General features: G+C 41.1%; 1 long non-coding RNA gene across 1 annotated transcript; it reads left to right on the top strand.

Moving 5' to 3' along the window:
* Window positions 1-416: 416 nt before the first annotated feature.
* LOC126694837 (uncharacterized) lies at window positions 417-9,901 on the top strand. The gene is made up of 2 exons (XR_007645901.1): window positions 417-506; window positions 9,701-9,901. It is a non-coding gene; the product is annotated as an uncharacterized LOC126694837 (long non-coding RNA).
* Window positions 9,902-20,899: the final 10,998 nt, after the last annotated feature.

The following is a 20,899-nucleotide window of genomic DNA, read 5'->3' as shown; positions in this document are numbered from 1 at the left end:
AATTGGATGGATAGATTAATGTATATATTAGGTTATCACATGTCCATCTTTCTGCTGCATTAAAGTTTCATGCATGGATTATATTAATGGAAAAGGGCTGCCTTATGTTATTTGATACCTACCTCTGCATCTAGTGATACTAATTTATCATCTCTAAGCCACTGAGTATGCAGCAACTTTTTAAGCCCAAAAATCTGATTATGCAGCAATGATTTTAAGCCAAAATCTGATTAGGTAGAGCCAAAAGATATGATTATGCAGCAGTAATTGTAAGTCCAAAAATTTGATCAAAGCTGGAAGTGAATTGGATAGTTAAGTGATTAAATGGTGAATTTTGGATATATCAATATTGTCTAGGATAAAACCTTTAAGTGTGAAAACAGATTTTTTTTTAAGTAAGAAAATTTGTGTATTGATGAACCTATTTTTGGTGTTGCCAGGTTCTAATTCTACTGAATTGTTGTGATTCAAGGGAGGTTGATTTCTTTTATTTTTGCAACTAAGAGGTAAGTGGTGTTTACTAATTTTGGGGGTTTTCCCAAACATTGTTGGTTATTAAACTATTATATATATAAGAGATATATTGTTATTCTATTCATATAAATGGATATTTAATAATTTCTTGATGTGCACATTAATTATTCGTTTTATGAAAAACTTGTGGGACAACCTAAATTTATTTAAATTTGTATGTACGATATACCCTTATATTTTCGAGAATTATGATTGGATTATTTTTGTGAGCATCTTGAATGGATTATTTATGTAAGTATCTTGTATATGTTTTGAAAACCTATGGCAAGTTGTGATTGGAAGCTCAGTATGGTATTTAGTCCTTAGCAAGGGACAATCATGTTGCAGCTAGTCCTTAGCAAGAGACGGTCCTAAAAGGGGACAGTGCACATTTGATAGCTCCTTAGCAAGGGAGCATACTATTAAGGATCCAAAAGGAAGCTCCTTAGCAAGAGAGTGTACCTTTAGGTTCCAAAGGAGCCATCCTTAAGAAATGGGATGAAAGGAGGTTCCAGTCCCAAAAAGGGGACAGCACAACCCTGTCAATGGGGCGTAAACGTTGATCACGAGAAAAGTCTAGGAAATTGTTTATGTGATGGTATCAACATATATATTATTGATAGTTCAAAAACGTGTACAAAACACCTTAGAACGTTTAGACCCCCAAAATACAACTTAACCAAATCAAGAAATATGTCAAACAACAAGTGTGCGGAAACTTAACACATGCTATAATATGAAATTGGTTAAACCACTATCTAAGCCATAACAAAATTAAAACCACAGCAGATAAAATAAAGGCAAAGATAGAGAGGAAGGAAGATGCAAACACAAAGACAACACGCGATGTGTTATCGAAGAGGAAACCGAAGTCCTCGGCGAAAAACCTCTCCGCCGCCCTCCAAGCGGTAATCAATCCACTAGAAAATACAGTTGGGATACAAGGACAGCAATAGACCCTCCAAGCCTAATCTACCCAGTGCACCTAAGCCCTCCAAGCTTCTTGCTCCAACGAGGTTGCGCCGAACCTTTTTCTTTTCTAGCTTTCCGGATTCCGCTACTAGACCGTAGCATCAACCAATGAAGATTGGCTCCTTCCTAACTGCTTCCCAGAACTCCAAACAACTGTCTCACAGAGATGATAATGGTGAGAACCAGGTTTGGTATAATGCCTCTCAAGGATTTGACAATGGAGAGGAAGAGAGTAAGGGAATTTGAAGAGACTCTAAGGTATAGATTGTGGGTGAAGCAATCTGGTTTTTCTTTAGGGTTTCTCTCTCAAAATTCTCTCTAGAAGCTCTCTTTCAATCGTGGGTTAAAAGGGTATTTATACTGGAGTGAAGAGGAATGTGAAACGTCAGATTTTTCCAAAACAGGGGTGGCTCGCGGCTTGACCAAGTCGCGAGATCCAGTCGCGAGTTAACCGTATGGCCAGTTGTCCTATTTTGTCCTGTAGTGCTCCAGCTAGCATGACTGTTCATCTTCCAGCATGTTTAGCACGTGTGCATCTTCTGGCGGGTTGAACCCGCGAGTCCACCCGCGAGTCCCAGCCGCGACACTCTGTTTTCTTGCACACTCTTGAGCAATCTTCACTCTATCTCACTCACTACCCTTACAACAATCCCACCTAAATACAGGGTTACTAAATGCTGAATTACAAGCAAATTTGGCACGGAATAAAGCCAATTAGATGGTTGAATAAATTCAACCTTACAATCTCCCCCTTTGGCTATTCCGTGACAAAACCCTAAAACAGACTCTAGACTTAACATGTGAGTTGGGAACAGTTGAACAAAACTCACTCACACCTAACTCTAGAAGCTGTGAAGCACTTGAATCATATGAACATAAACTCCTGAAACACAACAATACACCATGATCATTGTAAGCAGAAAATTATAAATGCATATGAAACAGGCAATATGAGATCAAGCAAAGATGGAGTTAATAAACAAACCATGGCTTGATCAACCAAGTGAACACCACAAGGTAGTGATCACAGTGCTCATTCACACTTGGAATGAACACAAGGACATACAAGTTAACAAGCACAAGGCAAGACACTTGTATGCTCAACACTCAACCAATGTATAGCACACAAGGCATATGCATCTAGGAACAATCCTACAAGGGCACAAGAGTGACAGTACATAAACCAAAATGCAGAACATTTAGATTAAAGTACTGATTTAAACATAGCATAAAGGCTGCACTTAAACAAGGTACATACCATAAAGCCTACAAACTATGCATAAAACAATAACCTTGAAAGCTTACAAATGCATATGGGTACAAACCAACAAATACCTGAATAACATCATCAAACATATATTAAAGTTTAAACCAAGAGTATATGAAAAGAGTTAGAAACAGCTATACACCAAAACACAGTGTATCAAAACCATAAAAACTATAAGTTTAGAAGATAAGACGAAAAACAAAAGTATGTGTGTACTCCCCCTATCACTATGCACACTTCCCTTTGAACTTTTCTCCCCCTTACTGAATGCTCTCCCCCTTTTTGTCACGAATAGCTAAAGGCTCTCGTCCAACTTTCGTTGAATCTCATCTAGCTGATTCTCCATAGTCTCGAGGCGCATTTGGACATGGTTGTTTGTGGAGTAGAGAAGTGCCACAAGCTCATCAACGCGTTTCTGAATGTGCTCAAGTACACTGCCAACTCTGTCAGTATGAGAAGCAGTTTGTGCTTGCGGAATACAGCCGGTGAAGCTTCAGGAACAGCATGAGATGCAGATGTGGTATGTGCAGGTGTCTCTGAGTCAAGGGCAAATGAAGTAACCGGAGAGATGTGAGCACTTCTTGGTGATTTGGAGGAGTGACTTCTGCTCGCTTGAAGAGTGAACAAGGAAATGGGACGTTGACGAGTCAACATTTTACCATCTGCAGGAGGAATAATGCCTGCACTAAGAATAAGTTTCATGACGAGACTGCAAAATGGAATGATTCCTCGAGCTGTAGATCGACACGCGGTCTTCCTCAAGTTGTAGTAGATGTGAGCACATATATCAATGGGGGCTCCGGTAATGAAATCACACAGAAATATAGCTCTCCCAAGATTGATGAATGTAGTGTTGGACAGTGGGTAGAGATTGGTGAACATGATCAACTTCAGTGTGGTCAGCTCAGGTGCAAATTTTGCGGTGCTGATGGAAGTTCCTGCACTGGATACCTTATGATCGTGTCCTAGGATTTGTAAAATTTCTCCAACCTCTGGATTTCGTTCATCATAGGGAGTTAAATTCACATTCTGAGGTCTGGTGATGCCGAGAAGATTTACGATGGAGTCTGGGGTAACACTAAACTCTGTTCCTCTGACCCAGAAAACGAGGATAGGTCCAAGATCAGATGCATTGGAGGAGCATTCTTTGACCAGCTCATCCATTGGATCATCAAAGTTTCCGAACAAGTTTGCCCAGTCTCGTTTCTCAAAGATTCGAGGGATGAAAGTAGTCCCTAAGGTGCTGAACTCTACTACCCGCTCCACTATAGTTGTTGACTTGTCAAACACATTTGAGTAGGCGTGTGAGTTAAGGGGAACTCTGAATCTATCCTCATTGGGATCTTGAGATGCTTGAGATGATAGACGAGTCCTTTTAGCAACTGGGGTTGCTGGTTCGTCAGCAACAATGTCTTTACCCCTGGTAGATCGACGAGACATCTGCAAGAGAACAGGCCAACAGAAAAGAACCAAGCAACAATACCCCACAAAAGATTGTCAACAAGATTCAGTGTAAATAATATTTCAATATATAAACCCAGACTGAATATAGTGCAGACCCAACCAAACCTTCCAACAATACACAGAAGCACAAACTAATACGTGCATCAAACTTGGTGAAAGTGCACCAAGACAAAGATAGATATCACAACTGACAAAACTGACATTGAGACAGGTTAAGATGACCATGATATGCAATAAGATACAGCATATGAACATTTAGAGCAGATAGCATAAATCACTCCATCAGAGACATGAACATGGGGAAAATATTTCAATCATGAAGAAACCAAACCTCCACACTGGAGCACATGGTTGAGAAACATACATTATGTTATCATAACAACTCAGTGACCAAAACCAAACACCAACATCAATATTCAGGCAAGTGTAACGAGTCAGTCACATAGACACCAAACCCATTTCAGAAAGGATTCTCAGATTCAATAATAAGCACAAATCAGAACAATGAAAAACACATTGTGACTGCTCAGCATGAAAACAGGTGAGTACAAAAGCAAACACGACACTCCATACCCATTACACAAAGAGATAAGTATAACGAATACAATACCAGACCAAACAGTAACAGAAATATGCAGGAAAAAGAAAATGAGATTGAGAAAGCAAAACCCATACCTGTTCTTGATGATTTGGATAAGAAACGAAGCACCAAAGGGGTTTGAAAAATGGATTCACGAAGTGTTTGGAATGGAAAAGCAGTTTAAAGAGAAGATGAACAGTTTACAAAAGTTCGAGGGAAAACTGAGAGGTTTAAAAACTGCTCCTGTTTCTGCAAAACACGCGATTTTCGCGACTGAATTAAGTCGCCACACAGTCGCCAGCTCAAGCTGCCAAAGCACTCAAGAACAAAATTTTGAAAAATTTTTCTAAGTGTTTTTCGCGACTGGAAGGTCTACCCGCGAGTGAGTCGCGAGCTGAGCCGCGAAAATCTCTGAGTGAACCTTGCGACTGGACCTTCCACTCGCGAACAAGTCGCCAAAAATGACCAGCGAAGATGCGACTGAGGCTCGCGACTTGACATACCCGCGACTGAGCCGCCAAAACAGGGCAGAACTGTATTTTTGAAATTTTCAGATTTTTCCAACAAAACACTTTCCAAAAACACCTAAAAGACTCAAAAATCTTTTTGTGCTTGAATTAACAAAGATTGAGCATGTGAAAACACATTTTATCAAGTACAATCACACAAATGAATATGCCATTTATTGAACATAAACTTGTGTGTTGTGTGTGGATATCAACAATGAGATAGTCCTTTGTCTAATGTGAAGCTTCAATGATCAATTCAACCAAGGCATACACAATTAGCACTAGATCATGTGACCAATCTCAATTATAGAAATATGAATATATGACCTCCCACACAACTTGATAACATAACTTGGAGCTTTTCATTTGACTCCACTTTCAATCATAACATTTGATCTTTTTGATCTTTTTGAGACAATCATCTCTCATTGTGAGAGGGATATGTAACATTTCTCTTTGAAGAACAGGCCTTTGGCCTTTTTGAATGAAATTTCACTTTTAATATAAGGTCGCTTACCCTTTTTCCTAGTCAAATACTAGAATGTGCGACAGGCTTTTGCAGCTCAATATCTCTTTTCATTTGAAGATTTACATTTGGTGAGCTCTTTTTAGCAAAACAAAAATAAAAAGTGGGAAGATATATAGACACAAGTCTATGCATGTTTCAAGATCAACATAACCATTTACTAATCATTCATGACAAGTTTGAAGATCTATTTACAATAATCACATAGATTTCAAGATTTTTCCCATAGTGATATGAGTGCATGAAAACAAGCAATGCTCGAAAATGCACAAAGCCATTAGCACAAAGGTACAAGGCAAAACGAGTTTTAAGACAAAACTCAACAAAGTCAATCAAGCTTTTTGATTTTCAAATTTTTTATGTAATTTTTGGATTTTTGACTCAAGAAACAAAAAGATTGATAAAACACAATTAAGAAATATTCACAAGAAGAATAATCAAGCAACCAAGAACAAACACAACAAGCATACCAAACAAACATAGTCACAAAGCATAGGAAGTATTAATGCATGGACATGTTGTAATGCTTATGCATGAGTACCCCTTTTCACCCACACGTCACTTGCGTTTGGGGTGATTTCCTTAAAGGATTGGGTACGGGAGTTAGGGCTTTCAAACCTTCGTGAGAAGCTTTCCAAGCAGTTGGTGAATGCACCAATCATCTTCATCACGTTCATCATTCCGGGATCTCCATGTTGCTCTCTAGATTGATCACCTGCCCAAGTTCTCCTATCAACTCTTGGTCCTCCTGACCTTTGAGGAGTTGCACTGTTCTTTGCTCTCAGCTTTTGGCAATTTGGTCGAGTGTGCCCTTGAAGTCCGCAATAATGGCACACATACGTTCCTCTAGGACCTCTTTGTGGTCGTGGACGTGACTTGGCACGAGATTCAGACCTGCCCACAGACTGATTACGATGATTCAGCAGCCGTTGGTCCACCACATTCTTCTTCTCCTCCACCTCGAGCTTCACACCAGTAGAGTCAGCTACAACTGGATCTTTGGCCTTTACAAACTTCACTTCTTTAGTGACATTTCCAGTTGAACTACTTCCTCCGGTATATCCCAGTCCGGATTTTTCTGAAAAGCTCTTTTGAGATGATATAACATCATCTAGCTTCTTGGTGGTGACCCTCTCTATTTTTGCATTTGCTTGAACAACCTCATTCTCAAGAAATCTCACTTTAGTGTAAGCTTCGGACAACTCACCATTCAGTGTTTCAATCTCGCATTTGGCCTCCCTATACCGGATTAGGAGACTTTTGTAGTCCTCCTCAGCCTTCTTCATTTTTCTCACAGCAACCTTGGCCACCCTTGTGTACTCACCTGATTTCTCCAAGAGTGAGTTATAATTCTCTTGAAGAGTTGCTGTATTTTCTTCTTCTTCAGCTTCTGATTCTTCAACAATTCCTAGTGAGTCATCATCACTATGTTCTCCAAGGTCTTGAACAAGCAAATTCAACTCATCTGACGACTCAACATGAGCAATAGTCATGAAAGCTGAATAGTTCCCCTCTCCATCACAGCTTTCTTCAGATTCTGAGTCAGACGAATCTGAGTCACTCAGGGTCGTGGCATACACCTTGCCTTTCGATTTCAAATAATTAGGACATTCCTTCTTAAAGTGTCCATGCCCGTTGCATTCAAAACAAGTGACATCTTGTGTGGATTGGGATTCTTTTCCATCTTTCCTTTTGAAATCCCTCTTCTCCCTTCCAGAATTTTGGAATTTTCTCTTATCATTAAATTTTCCATTGTTTTTGAATTTCAAAAACTTTCTGAAATTTTTAACAAGATAGGCTACATCCTTGTCCACCATATCTTCTCCCGATGAGCCTTGATCTTCCACCTTCTCATTAATGGTCTTTAGAGCAAGGGATTTACTCTTCCGTTGATTGGGCAGCGACATCTCATAAGTTTGTAGAGAACCAACCAGCTCCTGTACCTTGATGTCGTCAAGATCCTTGCTCTCTTCAATGGCTGTCACTTTAGCACGAAAACTTTCCGGCAATGATCGAAGGATCTTCCTTACAATCTTTGAGTCCTCCATTTTCTCCCCCAAGTTAAACTTACTGACAACCACTTCATTTAGCTTCCCATAGAAAGAGTCAAAAGACTCATCCTCACTCATCTTGAGCTCCTCAAACCGAGTGGTCAGCATTTGTAACTTGGTATCTTTCACTTTCTTCGTGCCTTCATAAGTTGTTTCCAGAATCTCCCATGCATCTTTGGCAATGGTAATGTGAGAAATCCTGTGAAATTCATCTGGAGACACACCACAGAAAATAGCATTTAGTGATTTACTGTTAGCATTAGATGCAGCAAGTGCTGCCTTATCCCATGTGGATTTGGCTGCCTCAGGTTTGGTCCAACCAATCTCAACAGCATCCCACACGGATTCATCAATAGAGCATAGAAAAGCTCTCATACGAACCTTCCAAAACGCATAATTACTTCCATCAAAATATGGAGGTGCATTAAGGGATTGAGACCTATCCATCTCAAAAAGGGAGTCAAGGATCACACAATGGTAATGAAACCAAACAGCTGTGTACCCGCTCTGATACCAATTGATAGTTCAAAAACGTGTACAAAACACCTTAGAACGTTTAGACCCCCGAAATACAACTTAACCAAATCAAGCAATATGTCAAACAACAAGTGTGCGGAAACTTAACACATGCTATAATATGAAATTGGTTAAACAACTATCTAAGCCATAACAAAATTAAAACCACAGCAGATAAAATAAAGGCAAAGATAGAGAGGAAGGAAGATGCAAACACAAAGACAACACGCGATGTGTTATCGAAGAGGAAACCGAAGTCCTCGGCGAAAAACCTCTCCACCGCCCTCCAAGCGGTAATCAATCCACTAGAAAATACAGTTGGGATACAAGGACAGCAATAGACCCTCCAAGCCTAATCTACCCAGTGCACCTAAGCCCTCCAAGCTTCTTGCTCCAACGAGGTTGCGCCGAACCTTTTTCTTTTCTAGCTTCCCGGATTCCGCTACTAGACCGTAGCATCAACCAATGAAGATTGGCTCCTTCCTAACTGCTTCCCAGAACTCCAAACAACTGTCTCACAGAGATGATAATGGTGAAAACCAGGTTTGGTATAATGCCTCTCAAGGATTTGACAATGGAGAGGAAGAGAGTAAGGGAATTTGAAGAGACTCTAAGGTATAGATTGTGGGTGAAGCAATCTGGTTTTTCTTTAGGGTTTCTCTCTCAAAATTCTCTCTGGAAGCTCTCTTTCAATCGTGGGTTAAAAGGGTATTTATACTGGAGTGAAGAGGAATGTGAAATGTCAGGTTTTTCCAAAACAGGGGTGGCTCGCGGCTTGACCTCGCGGCTTGACCAAGTCGCGAGATCCAGTCGCGAGTTAACCGTATGGCCAGTTATCCTATTTTGTCCTGTAGTGCTCCAGCTAGCATGACTGTTCATCTTCCAGCATGCTTGGCACGTGTGCATCTTCTGGCGGGTTGAAGCCGCGAGTCCACCCGCGAGTCCCAGCCGCGACACTCTGTTTTCTTGCACACTCTTGAGCAATCTTCACTCTATCTCACTCACTACCCTTACAACAATCCCACCTAAATACAGGGTTACTAAATGCTGAATTACAAGCAAATTTGGCACGGAATAAAGCCAATTAGATGGTTGAATAAATTCAACCTTACAATTATGATGGCTCACAATATAAAGATATTATTTTCTTTTACATGAAATAGTTGATGACAAAATATTGATGAGTTACAAGTTGTGAATTTGTTGAAAGAATTATTTATTTGAAAGGTTTGTTCCCACACCCCAATGTTAGTGAATTCCACTTATTGAGTTATCTCACCCCCCTTTATTTTCCCATTACAGATACATTAGAGGGATTATTGGAATAGAGATTCTTGGGAGACAGAAGTTATGAACTATTTTTGTAGAACTGAGGATTTTATTATTATTTTATGGCATTAAACATTGTATTGGAGAATTATTTTGAGGATGTTTTGTATTTGGTGAATTAGAGCTCTGACTCTTGTGATGAGAGTCAAGGTTGCTAGTTTCTTTTATTTAATATTTTTTTATGGATTATTCAGATTGATTAGACTTTTAATGCTTATGATTTTGGGGCGTTATAGCTCGGGTTTGAGAGCTCTTTGCAGATAGTTTCTGAATCACCCTCTATGATTGCTGGGGTAGCACCTAATTCCACTGCAAATTCAATGGCTCGTCGCGCTGCCAGAGCTTCAACTTGGGCAACCGTGGTTGGTAGTGGTATTTGCTGTGATAGGGAAGCCATGATAGCCCCTGCTGAGTTGCGAATAACCACTCCAATACCTACCCTGCCTTGATCTTGAAATATTGCTCCATTATAGTTCACCTTGAGAAGATCATTCGCTGGAGGTTTCCATCTCGTGTGCTTCCTGTGTTGTTGCCTCGGTGCTCCTGGATTAAGAAGTTGAAATTCACTCTTGCGCTCCTTAGAGATATTCAGGAATTGATTCAGTGGGCAAGCATTCTGATTGGTTCGAATCTAATTTCTTCTATTCCATAAAGCCCAGCTCGTGAATGCTAGAAGAGCAACATCCTTCTTTTCCTCCAAAGCGTGCTTGAAAATTTCCTTTGCTGTCTGCCCCCGCATTGCTAGCAGCCACTACCATTGAGGATCTGAGGTCCAAACCACCTGCACATCAGAGCAAAAAAATAAAGTATGTGAACAGTCCTTGGCATGCAACTTGCATCTGTTGCACACCCCTTCAGGGACAATTTTTCTTTTGCATAAATTGTCTTTCGTGGGAAGTGCTTCTTTAGAGTAGCGCTATACAAATTTTATTTTATTTTATTTGGAACCTCCAAATTCCATAGTTTTTGCCACCACCCTACGCCGTATGAGGAAGAGTGGCTTGATGGTGATTGAACTCTGCTTCCTTCATAAAGAACATGTACCCCGACTTCACAGAGTACTGTCCAATTAGGGTGAATGGCCATATGAGCTTATCTGGCTAGGGTGAAGAGCTGAGTGGAATGCTTTTAATCACTACTGCCTCTCCCACATTAAACCAATGGCCAATCACTTCAGTTTTCCAGCTACGGGTTTGCTGATTTGTTAATGCCTCCATTGAAGAGTTTTGTTGACTGAAAATCATTGAAGATATGACCTTTGGCTAAAATTTTGTTGGTAGCCAATTTTCGCCCCATATCTTAATATGTTTTCCATCTCCCACCCTTCATAAAGCCCCTTTCAAGATTACATCCCTACCATGGAGAATGCTTCTCCAAGCATAAGAAGCAGAAGCAGGTTCCTTAGCATCTAAAATGGTACCATTTGGGAAAAATCTAGCCTTAAACACTCTAAAGAACAGTGAATTATCATCTTGGAGGAGCTGCCATGAGAGCTTTGCCAACATTGCTTCGTTGAACATGGTGAGGTCCTTAAACCCCATTCCTCCCTGGTCTTCATGGTTACACAAGTCCTCCCACCTAACCCAATGCACTTTCCTCTGGTCTCCCCTTTGTCCCCACCAAAACTTCCGAACAAGAATTTTGATCTCATGACATAAGGTTGTTGGTAACTTAAAACAACTCATTGCATAAGTCGGAATGGCTTGAATGATTGATTTTATGAGGACCTCCCTTCCGGCTTGTAACAATAACTTCCCTTCCCATCCTTGTAATCTCTTCTAGACTTTTTGTTTTAGTTGGTCAAAACTTGCTCTCTTATTTCTTCCAACCAAAGCCGGTAGACCCAAATATGCCTCATATTGTTTCAACTCAGATACTCCAAGCTCATCCATAATCTCGGATTGCATGTTTAAAGGGGTGGATTTGCTAAAAAAATAAAGTTGTTTTCTCCTTATTTAGCTTTTGACTCGATACCCTCTCATAGGTTGAGAGGATTTCAAGAACCTTTTGACATTCAAGCCTGATAGCCCCTGCAAAAAAGGAGGCTATCATTTGCAAAGAGTAACTGCGTTAGTTTTGGGCCATTTCGACATATTGATACTCCCTTAATATCCCCCACATTAGCAGTTGTCTGGATTAGCCTGTGTAGACCCTCTGAACACAAAAGGAAGAGGTATGGAGACAGGGGGTCTCCTTGACAGATACCTCTAGTGGGGATGATGTTTTCATGTGGTTCACCATTGACAAGCAAAGAATAAGAGATAGTAGTGATACATTCCATTACAAGGGCAATCCATTTATCATTGAAACCCATCTGAATCATAACATCTTTCAAAAAAGACCACTCCACTCGATCATAGGCTTTGCTCATATCTAGCCTGAGGGCAATATAACTTGTATTCCCTGAATTATGATTTTTCATATAATGTAAAGTCTCAAAAGCAACCAAAATGTTATCAGTTATCAGTCTACCCTTTAGAAAAGCACTTTGATGCTCAGAGAAAATAAGAGGTAAGACTCTCTTCAACCTATTTGCTAAGACTTTCGAAAAAATCTTATAGAGCACATTACATAGACTTATAGGTTGGAATTCAGTTACTCTTTCAGGATTTTTAACTTTTAGGATCAAAGTAACAAATGTATGACTGAGAGGTGAAGGTAAAGACCCCGAATTTAAATAACTCAAGGTAGTGTTTGTGATATCACCTTTTTCCAAATCCCAATAATTTTGAAAGAATAAAGGGGGCATATCGTCTGGACCCAGGGCAAGGGCGCCATTTGTTTTTAAGCAAGTTTAACTTCCCACGCTTGAAAGTTTTCAGTAAGTATAGAGTTCATATCATCCGTCACCAGCTGTGGAATTGAGCTTAAGGCAGTAGGTACACTCTCGGGATTAACTGATGTGAAAAGCTCCTTATAATAATATTCAAAAATGCTTGCAATCTGGTCAGCCTTAGTACACCACTAATCTAATCCGTCCTTATTCCCTTTATGGTGTTTTTTCGCTTCTTCATAGTGGCTCGGCAGTGAAAAAACCTAGTGTTCCTATCTCCCTCTTTCAAATACACGGTCCTGGACCTCTGCCTCCACATTCGCTCTTCCTTATCCATGAGAGAGTTTATTTCCTTTTGTAAGACAAGCAGACGGGTTGCACAGCCCCCTTGAAGTGCTATCCTTTCTTGCCGAGCCAAATCTCTTCTTTTCTTTTCCAGTTCTTTTCGGATTGAGCCAAAATGATCTCTCCTCCATCTTGTAAGTTCTTTGCCACACGATTCTATTTTCCTCATCACCTGTGTGTTTTCGGCCCCACCTACCCTTGACAACCACACACCTTCAACAACTTCCCCACACCCTTTGTCTGCTAACCACATCTCCTCAAATCTAAATAATTTTTTCCTTTGTTGAAAATCCAATTCAGCTAATTCAATCCAGAAAATGATATGTTGTAATTATTTGAAATGGTTTTTTATTGGAAAATTCTTGAACCATATCATTGTAGCTTTTAGATAAATGTTGAATATTTGACTAATCTATTTATACTTACTTTCAAAGTTTAGTTTGAATTAGAATAATCAAATTTGATTGGTTTTAAATGATTGTACCAATAAAAGTAAATGTGTATAACTTTTGTTCAACTATCTGGTATATCGCATGGATTAAGGATGATATATAATATATTAAATTATTAACCGACATGTTCATTTTAGATTTAGCAGCACAATATTAACTTTTTTTGAGTTAGGCGTTAAATATTCATTTTCCAAACATTACATAAAGTATGAATCCTCTAAATTTGAAAGTTTAGATGGAAATCAAAATCACCCAATCTTTACTCGTCAAATTGAAGACTTTTCTCAATCTCTTCAAAAATATTACAAAACAGAATCAGGACAATATATCAAGTTTCATGAATGACCTGACAACTTGGGTTGGGAAAACAGAATAATTTTCTATCCCAAAAGACAAGTCATAGTGTCATACAGGAAACCTGATTATAACAGGTTGGACTATTGTATTCAGAAAAAAAATTCTCAGATGACCCATTTCATTTCATGGTTGCTTTAGATTCTTTTCCCTTGTATTTGTAATTTGAATGCTTTTCTCACAATTAATGCAGGAACCTCTGGTCTATGTTCAAATTCCATACTGACAGTGACATGTTTTTCTCTACAGCCGTCGCTATTTCATAAGAATGACAAATTTTCAAATGTCAATACTTTCTATCTGTCTGCTCATTGTGTAAACATATGCGAAGGAACGAAGGCACTGAATTACAACAATTAACAGCTTGCTCGTAAAAGTACAAGCTTCTTCGTTTAGTCTGTTATTGGCTTAACTCGTTCTATGATCAATAATTTTGTGTCACATGTGGTACTAAAAATATGAGTAATATTAGTGATATTACAAATTTTATTTCACAAAACATGCGTCGCCTGTCACAAAAAATTAATTTAAACATTCATTTATTAGATTATTGAAGTTCACCAACCACATTATTAACAAAATTAGTTAAATTTTTTGAAGAAATTGAATTGTTTTAGCATTTTCCTAAAAATATTGTTACTTAGTTAGACATAGGATAAAGTTAATGGGAGAAAGTAATGTTTTCAAAAGTTTGGTATGAATAATGATCTTTTTTTAATTTTAGGAATGAAAAAGGAGCTTCTTGCAAACTTTAGTAATGAATGACAATAATACTTTTGCCAAAATTTTATATTCTCCTAGGGAAAATTAGAGCTGCTTTGTTATACAGTGCATGAAATGATAAATTATGGATTTTTTTCAAAAGTTTAAGGTAAAGATAGAGGAGGACATGCCACTTTTTTTTTAATACCATGATAATTCTATCGAGGAATATGTCAAACAGTCAATGATGAGGATTCCATGCATTCCAAGGGGATTGTATATATTATTTGACTCTCTCTTAACAATGAAGCACACTATTAGGTAATGAATGATCGTCTTTAAAGCTCTTTCTGTGTTCTGTCTCTTATCCTCCTCCTTAAGATTCTCTGTTGCATTTGACTCTATCACTCCTAGCCACTCCATCAGTGAGTGAGACTTTAGTTTCAGCTGGTGGAAGCTTCGAACTGGGATTCTTTAGTCCAGGTAATTCAAAAGGCCGATACTTGGGAATATGGTATAGGATATCTACTGACGCGGTTGTATGGGTAGCCAACAGAGAGACTCCGCTTTACAATCACACAGGAGTTTTGAAGGTCACTCAAGAAGGAGATATTGTTCTTAACTCAAGTGGTATTGTTTGGTCATCCAATACATCAAGAGCTGTAGCGAGTCCAGTCGTACAACTCTTGGATTCTGGAAATCTCGTTGTAAAAGATGAAAATGACAATGACCTGCAGAACTTTTTGTGGCAGAGTTTTGATTATCCTTGCCACATAGCTACACACTCTTGAACAGTTCAGCCTTTTCAAGACTTGTATTTAACCCATCAGGTGATGACGACGAAAATTATCACCAGTAGGTCACACCGTACTCGCGACTCGAAGCGAACCTGCACAACAGAAGCAATCGAAAGAAAACCTTTAGAGAGCACCGGTGTGGTGCCGGCCAAACACTCTCCGAATGTCAAGTTAGAATTCTTCTCCCCACTTTAGAGCGTTAGAGAGGGTCAATTCAAAACGTACCTCGATTTGTCAGGGTGTTAGGTCTTTTATAGTGGTAGAGAGTTGGCTTTTCTTCTTGGTTTCCAAATCTTTTCCATGTGGGACTCTAATACAAATTCTTCTGAGCGTGGTGAGCAAGGATTTCCATTTTTGGATCTTAGGGCTTTTCTAGGCGATAGGGACTTCGGATCATGGGCCCTTACTATGTCTGTCAGCGATGGGCCTTGAAAGCGCATGGGATCATCTTTACACAGGCCCAGCAGTTCCGATCCGTCAGGCCCATTAAGGTAGGCCCATCAGGCTTTATATTTTATCATCTTCAGTTGCCCCCTTCACCCCAATGGTCCGTCAGCTTTTAGGTCAAAGGATCAATGGGGTGACGATCCTAACGTATGGGTATGACGGGTATTTTATGACGGAATGGGATCCGTGAGACAAAAAGAAGGTTTTAAGTTTATAATCATAACTGGTTGACGGATTTATGCAAGACAGGATGACGGTTCCAGATGGATCAACCCGTCAGAGGAAGATTCATAAAGTTGACGGTTGCACGATGGGTACAAATCTGTTGATGCGTACTGACAGGTTGTCAACATTTATTGAGCATGCCACGTGTCAATCTCTAAATGGCCGTTGTATAGGATCGAAGCGTCGCTTCGTCTTCCATGCATCTCCTATATATATAAGGCGCCTCACTCTCTCATTTTTACAATTTTCAATCAGAAATCGTTTGTCAGAGCGAAGCCGTCAACCTTGTCAGAGCAATCCGTCGAGGACGAGCATCTACAGATTACACCAACCGTCACCCATCCTCTGCTAAGTGTGGTAAGTACTTACTTTAATACCATAATCAAGTTATATTTCCGTCCTTGCATTGTTGTTAGGCTTGCTATACCCGTCAATACTTTCAAACCCGTCAGTCTTAGGTTTCATCGTCAATTGTAGGAAATGTCTAGTGCGTCAAGTAGCCAGTCGGTGGTTCGTGACGGGACGGAATACGAGGATGTATACCCGTCCGGTCATAAAGACCAAAAGAGCCCCGGCGAAGATAGGAGTCCGTCTGCCTCCTCTTCATCCTCAACAAATGAGGATATGGAGATAGTTGAAATAGAGGGTTCTGATGACGACGGGAATCAAGCACTGGAGTCCGTTGTAGGTGCTGATGGACTAAGGCAGTTCATCATGTTGCTAGAGTGGACAGTGCATAGGTTCACATCCGTCATCAGGGAGAAACATTTCAGCACTTTTAGAACCAACTTCCAAATCCCGGACTATGTTTCCATCCGTCTACCCTATGTGTCGGAGAAGTGTTACTATGAAGGGGTAGACGGTGTCGGAGTATACGAGCAGGCGTTGAAGGTTGGACTTCGATTCCCGCTCTCTACACTTCATAGGGAACTTTTGCACTATCTGGGGTTGTCCGTCACCCAGATATCTCCTAACGCCTGGAGGGTCTTCATAGCCATGGAGATTCTTTATGGTGCAATGTCGAATGGAGAAAGGAGACTGACGGTCCATGAATTTCTTCACTGTTACCGTCCAGATGAGATTTCTGGATCAAGGGGGATGTATAGTTTTGCTAGTTGGAGCCCCTTGTTGAAGGTGATCTTTGAGACCCCAGACTCAAATAGAGATTGGAAGAGTCGCTACTTCTTCCTGGAGGGTGACAAATGGATGAGCCGTCCAGGGGACACGGAGTACATGCCCGTCGACACAACCTGGGCAGTGATAAATCAATCGTGTATGCACCCGTCTTAATTTTGTAATGCTTTTCATATCCGTCCATTTTTATGTGTATATCTTGATCGCCTTTCTCTGCAGGTAGACGGCGCCCGCAAGTTAGCCTTGAGGAATTTAGTTTCCTTGAAAAGATTTGTAGAAAAACTACGCCGGAGGAAAGGACTTGGGCTAAGTTAGTGAACCCGAAGACCATACATTGGTACTGCGACAGTCCTGAGCCCACCCAAGAGGCAATTAGATACGACGAGCGAGTTCATAGACGTAAGCCCGTCGACTTTACTTTGCCATTTAACTGACTTTACTTAGTTTTAATTTCATCCGTCATTATTTGTAGAGATGGAAGACGCAAAAAGGAGAGCTTTAATTAAGTCTCAAGCCGTCAAGAAGAAGGAATCCGGCGAGGTGGTACCTAGGGTGTCGGCTTCAGCCCCGAAGAGGAAACCGACATCAAAATCTGACCGTTCGTTCAAGCAACCAAAGGTCTCTCTTGAACCTGTGGTTGGTTTGATGGCTGAGGGTACCAAGACCGTCACCCCAGCTAAGCATGGGACGGGAAAAGGATTCATGACGGCCCCAGACTCTAAGCAAGAGAGACCTCCTTCCCTCCTCCGCGACGACTCCAAGTATGCGTTGGAGAAGCTGTCGTCTATTATCACGGCGGAAGACTATGAGGATCTTGAAAACCACTCGACGGAGGCCATGGGGGAGACGGGCCTCTTTGCCGTTGCTCAGGTGGGTTATGTCCGTCAAATATGTTTGTTTCTCTTTTTCGGTGTTTAGTACATTATGTGACGGGCTCTTTTCTTGTTTGCAGTTCTTGGTCATGATGAAGGGATTACTGGACAGGTGTCTCAATCGTGAGAGTACCTTGGACCGGGTGCGTGCAAAGGCGGAGCAGACGGAGGAAGAGCTTGGTCAACTCCATAAATGGAGGTCCAATATGGAGAAGAAGCTGGAGCTTTTTGAGAAGGCAAGGAAAGAGCTGGAGGAGAAGACGGTCGAGGCGTTGACGGTCATAGAGAAGAAGGAGGCGGAGATTAAAGAACTGAAGGAAGAGATCCGTCATGTGAAAGAGGTAGCCGTCAAGGAGTACCGCGACTCAGAGTCCTTGTTGAGCGAGCTGGCGGACTCTTTCCTTCAAGGCTTCGACGACTCTCTCCGTCAGGTCAAGAAGGCCTACCCCGAGCTGGATTTGTCAATGGTCAAACTTGTCGACCAAGGCCAGACTTCTGCCCTCCCCGTCGCCTCCGAAAATACGGAGGACCTTTTTGGCGAAGACGCTGTTCAGGGCGACGGAGAATCCGTCCCGTCGAAGGATGTTCAAGTTGCTGAGCCAAAGAAAGTGGATTAATCTCTATGTAATTTATTTTGAGAACAATCCGTCCTCTCTTTTTTTTTTTTTTTTTTTTTTTTTTTTTTTTTTTTGGTTTATTAATTTACTTTTCAGAACAATCCGTCCTCTTTAATTGCATTAAACACTTGCCTTCTGGGCTTTTGGCTTATTAATGTTTATATGCTTTCTATTATTGTTTGAAACTTGTTTAAAAGTCCGTCCTCCTCCTTGAGGAAGGATTTTCAAGAGAATATTTGTTTATCCGTTATACTCCATCCACATTGCAGACTTATTATTTTGTGTTGATTGATCCGTCCATTTAGACGATCCGTCGTCCGGCCTCGTGGACGGTCCGCCAACTTTTCAGCATCCCGTTATCTATCCATTCTTGGACTTTTAATTTTGTTTGCCGTCTTTGGTGATTCGTCCATTTTTGGGACAGATTTTCCATCAGCTTAGGGATCCGTCGATTTTGGGGGACGTTTTTATTAACCAAGTGATCTGTCCACAACGTGGACTTGTAATTTCGTTCACCCTTTTGGTGATCCGTCTACTGTGTGGACAGTTTTATATCTTGTTAATGATCCGTCCACTTTGTGGACTGGTAATCATTTTCACTGTTTTGATGATTCGTCCACTTTGTGGATAAAATTATAACACCGTGTAAGTGATCTGTCCACTTCGTGGACAGTTCTTTCACGCTGTTGGTGATCCGTTCCCTGTGGACTTCATTTGTATCCGTCCATCTTGTGGACTTAAGTTATCATCCCTGTAGGATGTTATCATCCTTGTCGGATGATCCGTCCATCTTGTGGACTTTACTTTGTGTCCGTCCATTTTATGGACTTACAATGATCGTCCTTGTAGGATGATCCGTCCATCTTGTGGACTGCATTTTGTGTCCGTCCATCTTGTGGACTTTTTAAGTTGTCATCCCTGTAGGATGTTATCATCCCTGTAGGATGATCCGTCCATCTTGTGGACTGCATTTTGTGTCCGTCCATTTTGTGGACTGACAGTGATCGTCCTTGTAGGATGATCCGTCCATCTTGTGGACTTTTTAAGTTATCATCCCTGTAGGAGGATCTGTCCATCTGGTGGACTTTATTTAGTTTCCGTTAATTTTGTAGACAATTGTAATAACATCTAAGTAGAAGATCAAAATCGTATCTGATTATAGAAATGCGTAAAGGAAAAAGTGCCTGCCCCCTTTGGGCTTAAAAAAGGCACGACAAGATTGTAGCCAAAAAGACAGACAGTTAAAAGAAAAACTTATAAAAAGCTTTAAAAAAAACTGGTTGCCGTTTGCCGTGTCACTATTACTGGTAGTATTTCCTCAAATGCTCGGCATTCCATGGATGCGGTAGCTTCTCTCCATCTGTTGTCTCCAGGTGGTATGTTCCTTTCCTTTTCCACAACGTAACTCTATAAGGTCCTTCCCAGTTGGGGCCGAGTTTTCCCTGTGTAGGGTCTCTAGTTGCACCCATGACCCTCCTGAGTACGAGGTCTCCTACTTGGAAGTTTCTGTGTCGGACCCGGGAGTTGTAATGTCTGGTCATGCGATCCTGGTATCTAGCGATCCTTTGCTCCGCCGCCGACCTAACCTCATCTATCAGGTCCAGCTGTAGCCTCATGGATTCGTCATTCCTGCACTCGTCATGGTTGTGAACCCTGTAACTTGTGAGCCCAACTTCTGCTGGGATGACCTCCTCGCTCCCGTATGTCAGTCGAAATGGCGTCTCTCCTGTCGGAGTCCTCGCCGTTGTCCTGTATGCCCACAGTATGCTCGGCAATTCTTCGGGCCATATGCCCTTTGCCCCCTCGAGCCGAGTCTTGATAATCTTTAACAGGGATCGGTTCGTGACTTCGACCTGGCCATTAGCCTGCGGATGGGCGGGTGATAAGTAGTGGTTTTTTATTCCTAGCTGTGTGCAAAAATCCCGGAAGTGGCCGTTGTCGAACTGCCTCCCGTTATCTGAGACAAGAACTCTAGGAATACCAAACCTGCATACGATGCATCGTCAGACAAAACTTCTAATGTTCTTTTCTGTAATGGTGGCCAAGGCTTCCGCTTCTACCCATTTTGTGAAGTAGTCAATACCCACTACCAAGAACTTTAGCTGCCTTACCGCCGTTGGGAAAGGTCCCATGATATCTAGTCCCCACTGAGAGAACGGCCATGGAGCCATTATAGGGGTTAGCTCCTCAGCTGGTTGTCCGATAAAATTGCTGAACCTCTGGCGTTTGTCGCAGCTTTTAACGTAAGACTCGGCATCCTTCTGCATGGTTGGCCAGTAATACCCAGCTCGTACCAGTTTGTGCACTAACGACCGCGATCCGGAATGGTTCCCGCATATCCCTTTGTGTACTTCCCTCATTACGTAGTCTGCCTCTTCAGCCCCCAGGCATCTTAGATAAGGACGGGAGAAACCTCTCTTGTAAAGGATGTCTTTTATTAAGACGAACCTTGCC

Source organism: Quercus robur, chromosome 8 (assembly GCF_932294415.1).
Source record: "Quercus robur chromosome 8, dhQueRobu3.1, whole genome shotgun sequence".
Taxonomy (NCBI): Eukaryota; Viridiplantae; Streptophyta; class Magnoliopsida; order Fagales; family Fagaceae; genus Quercus; species Quercus robur.
The sequence above is the reverse complement of the archived record's forward strand: the minus strand, read 5'-3'. Positions and strand labels throughout refer to the sequence as shown.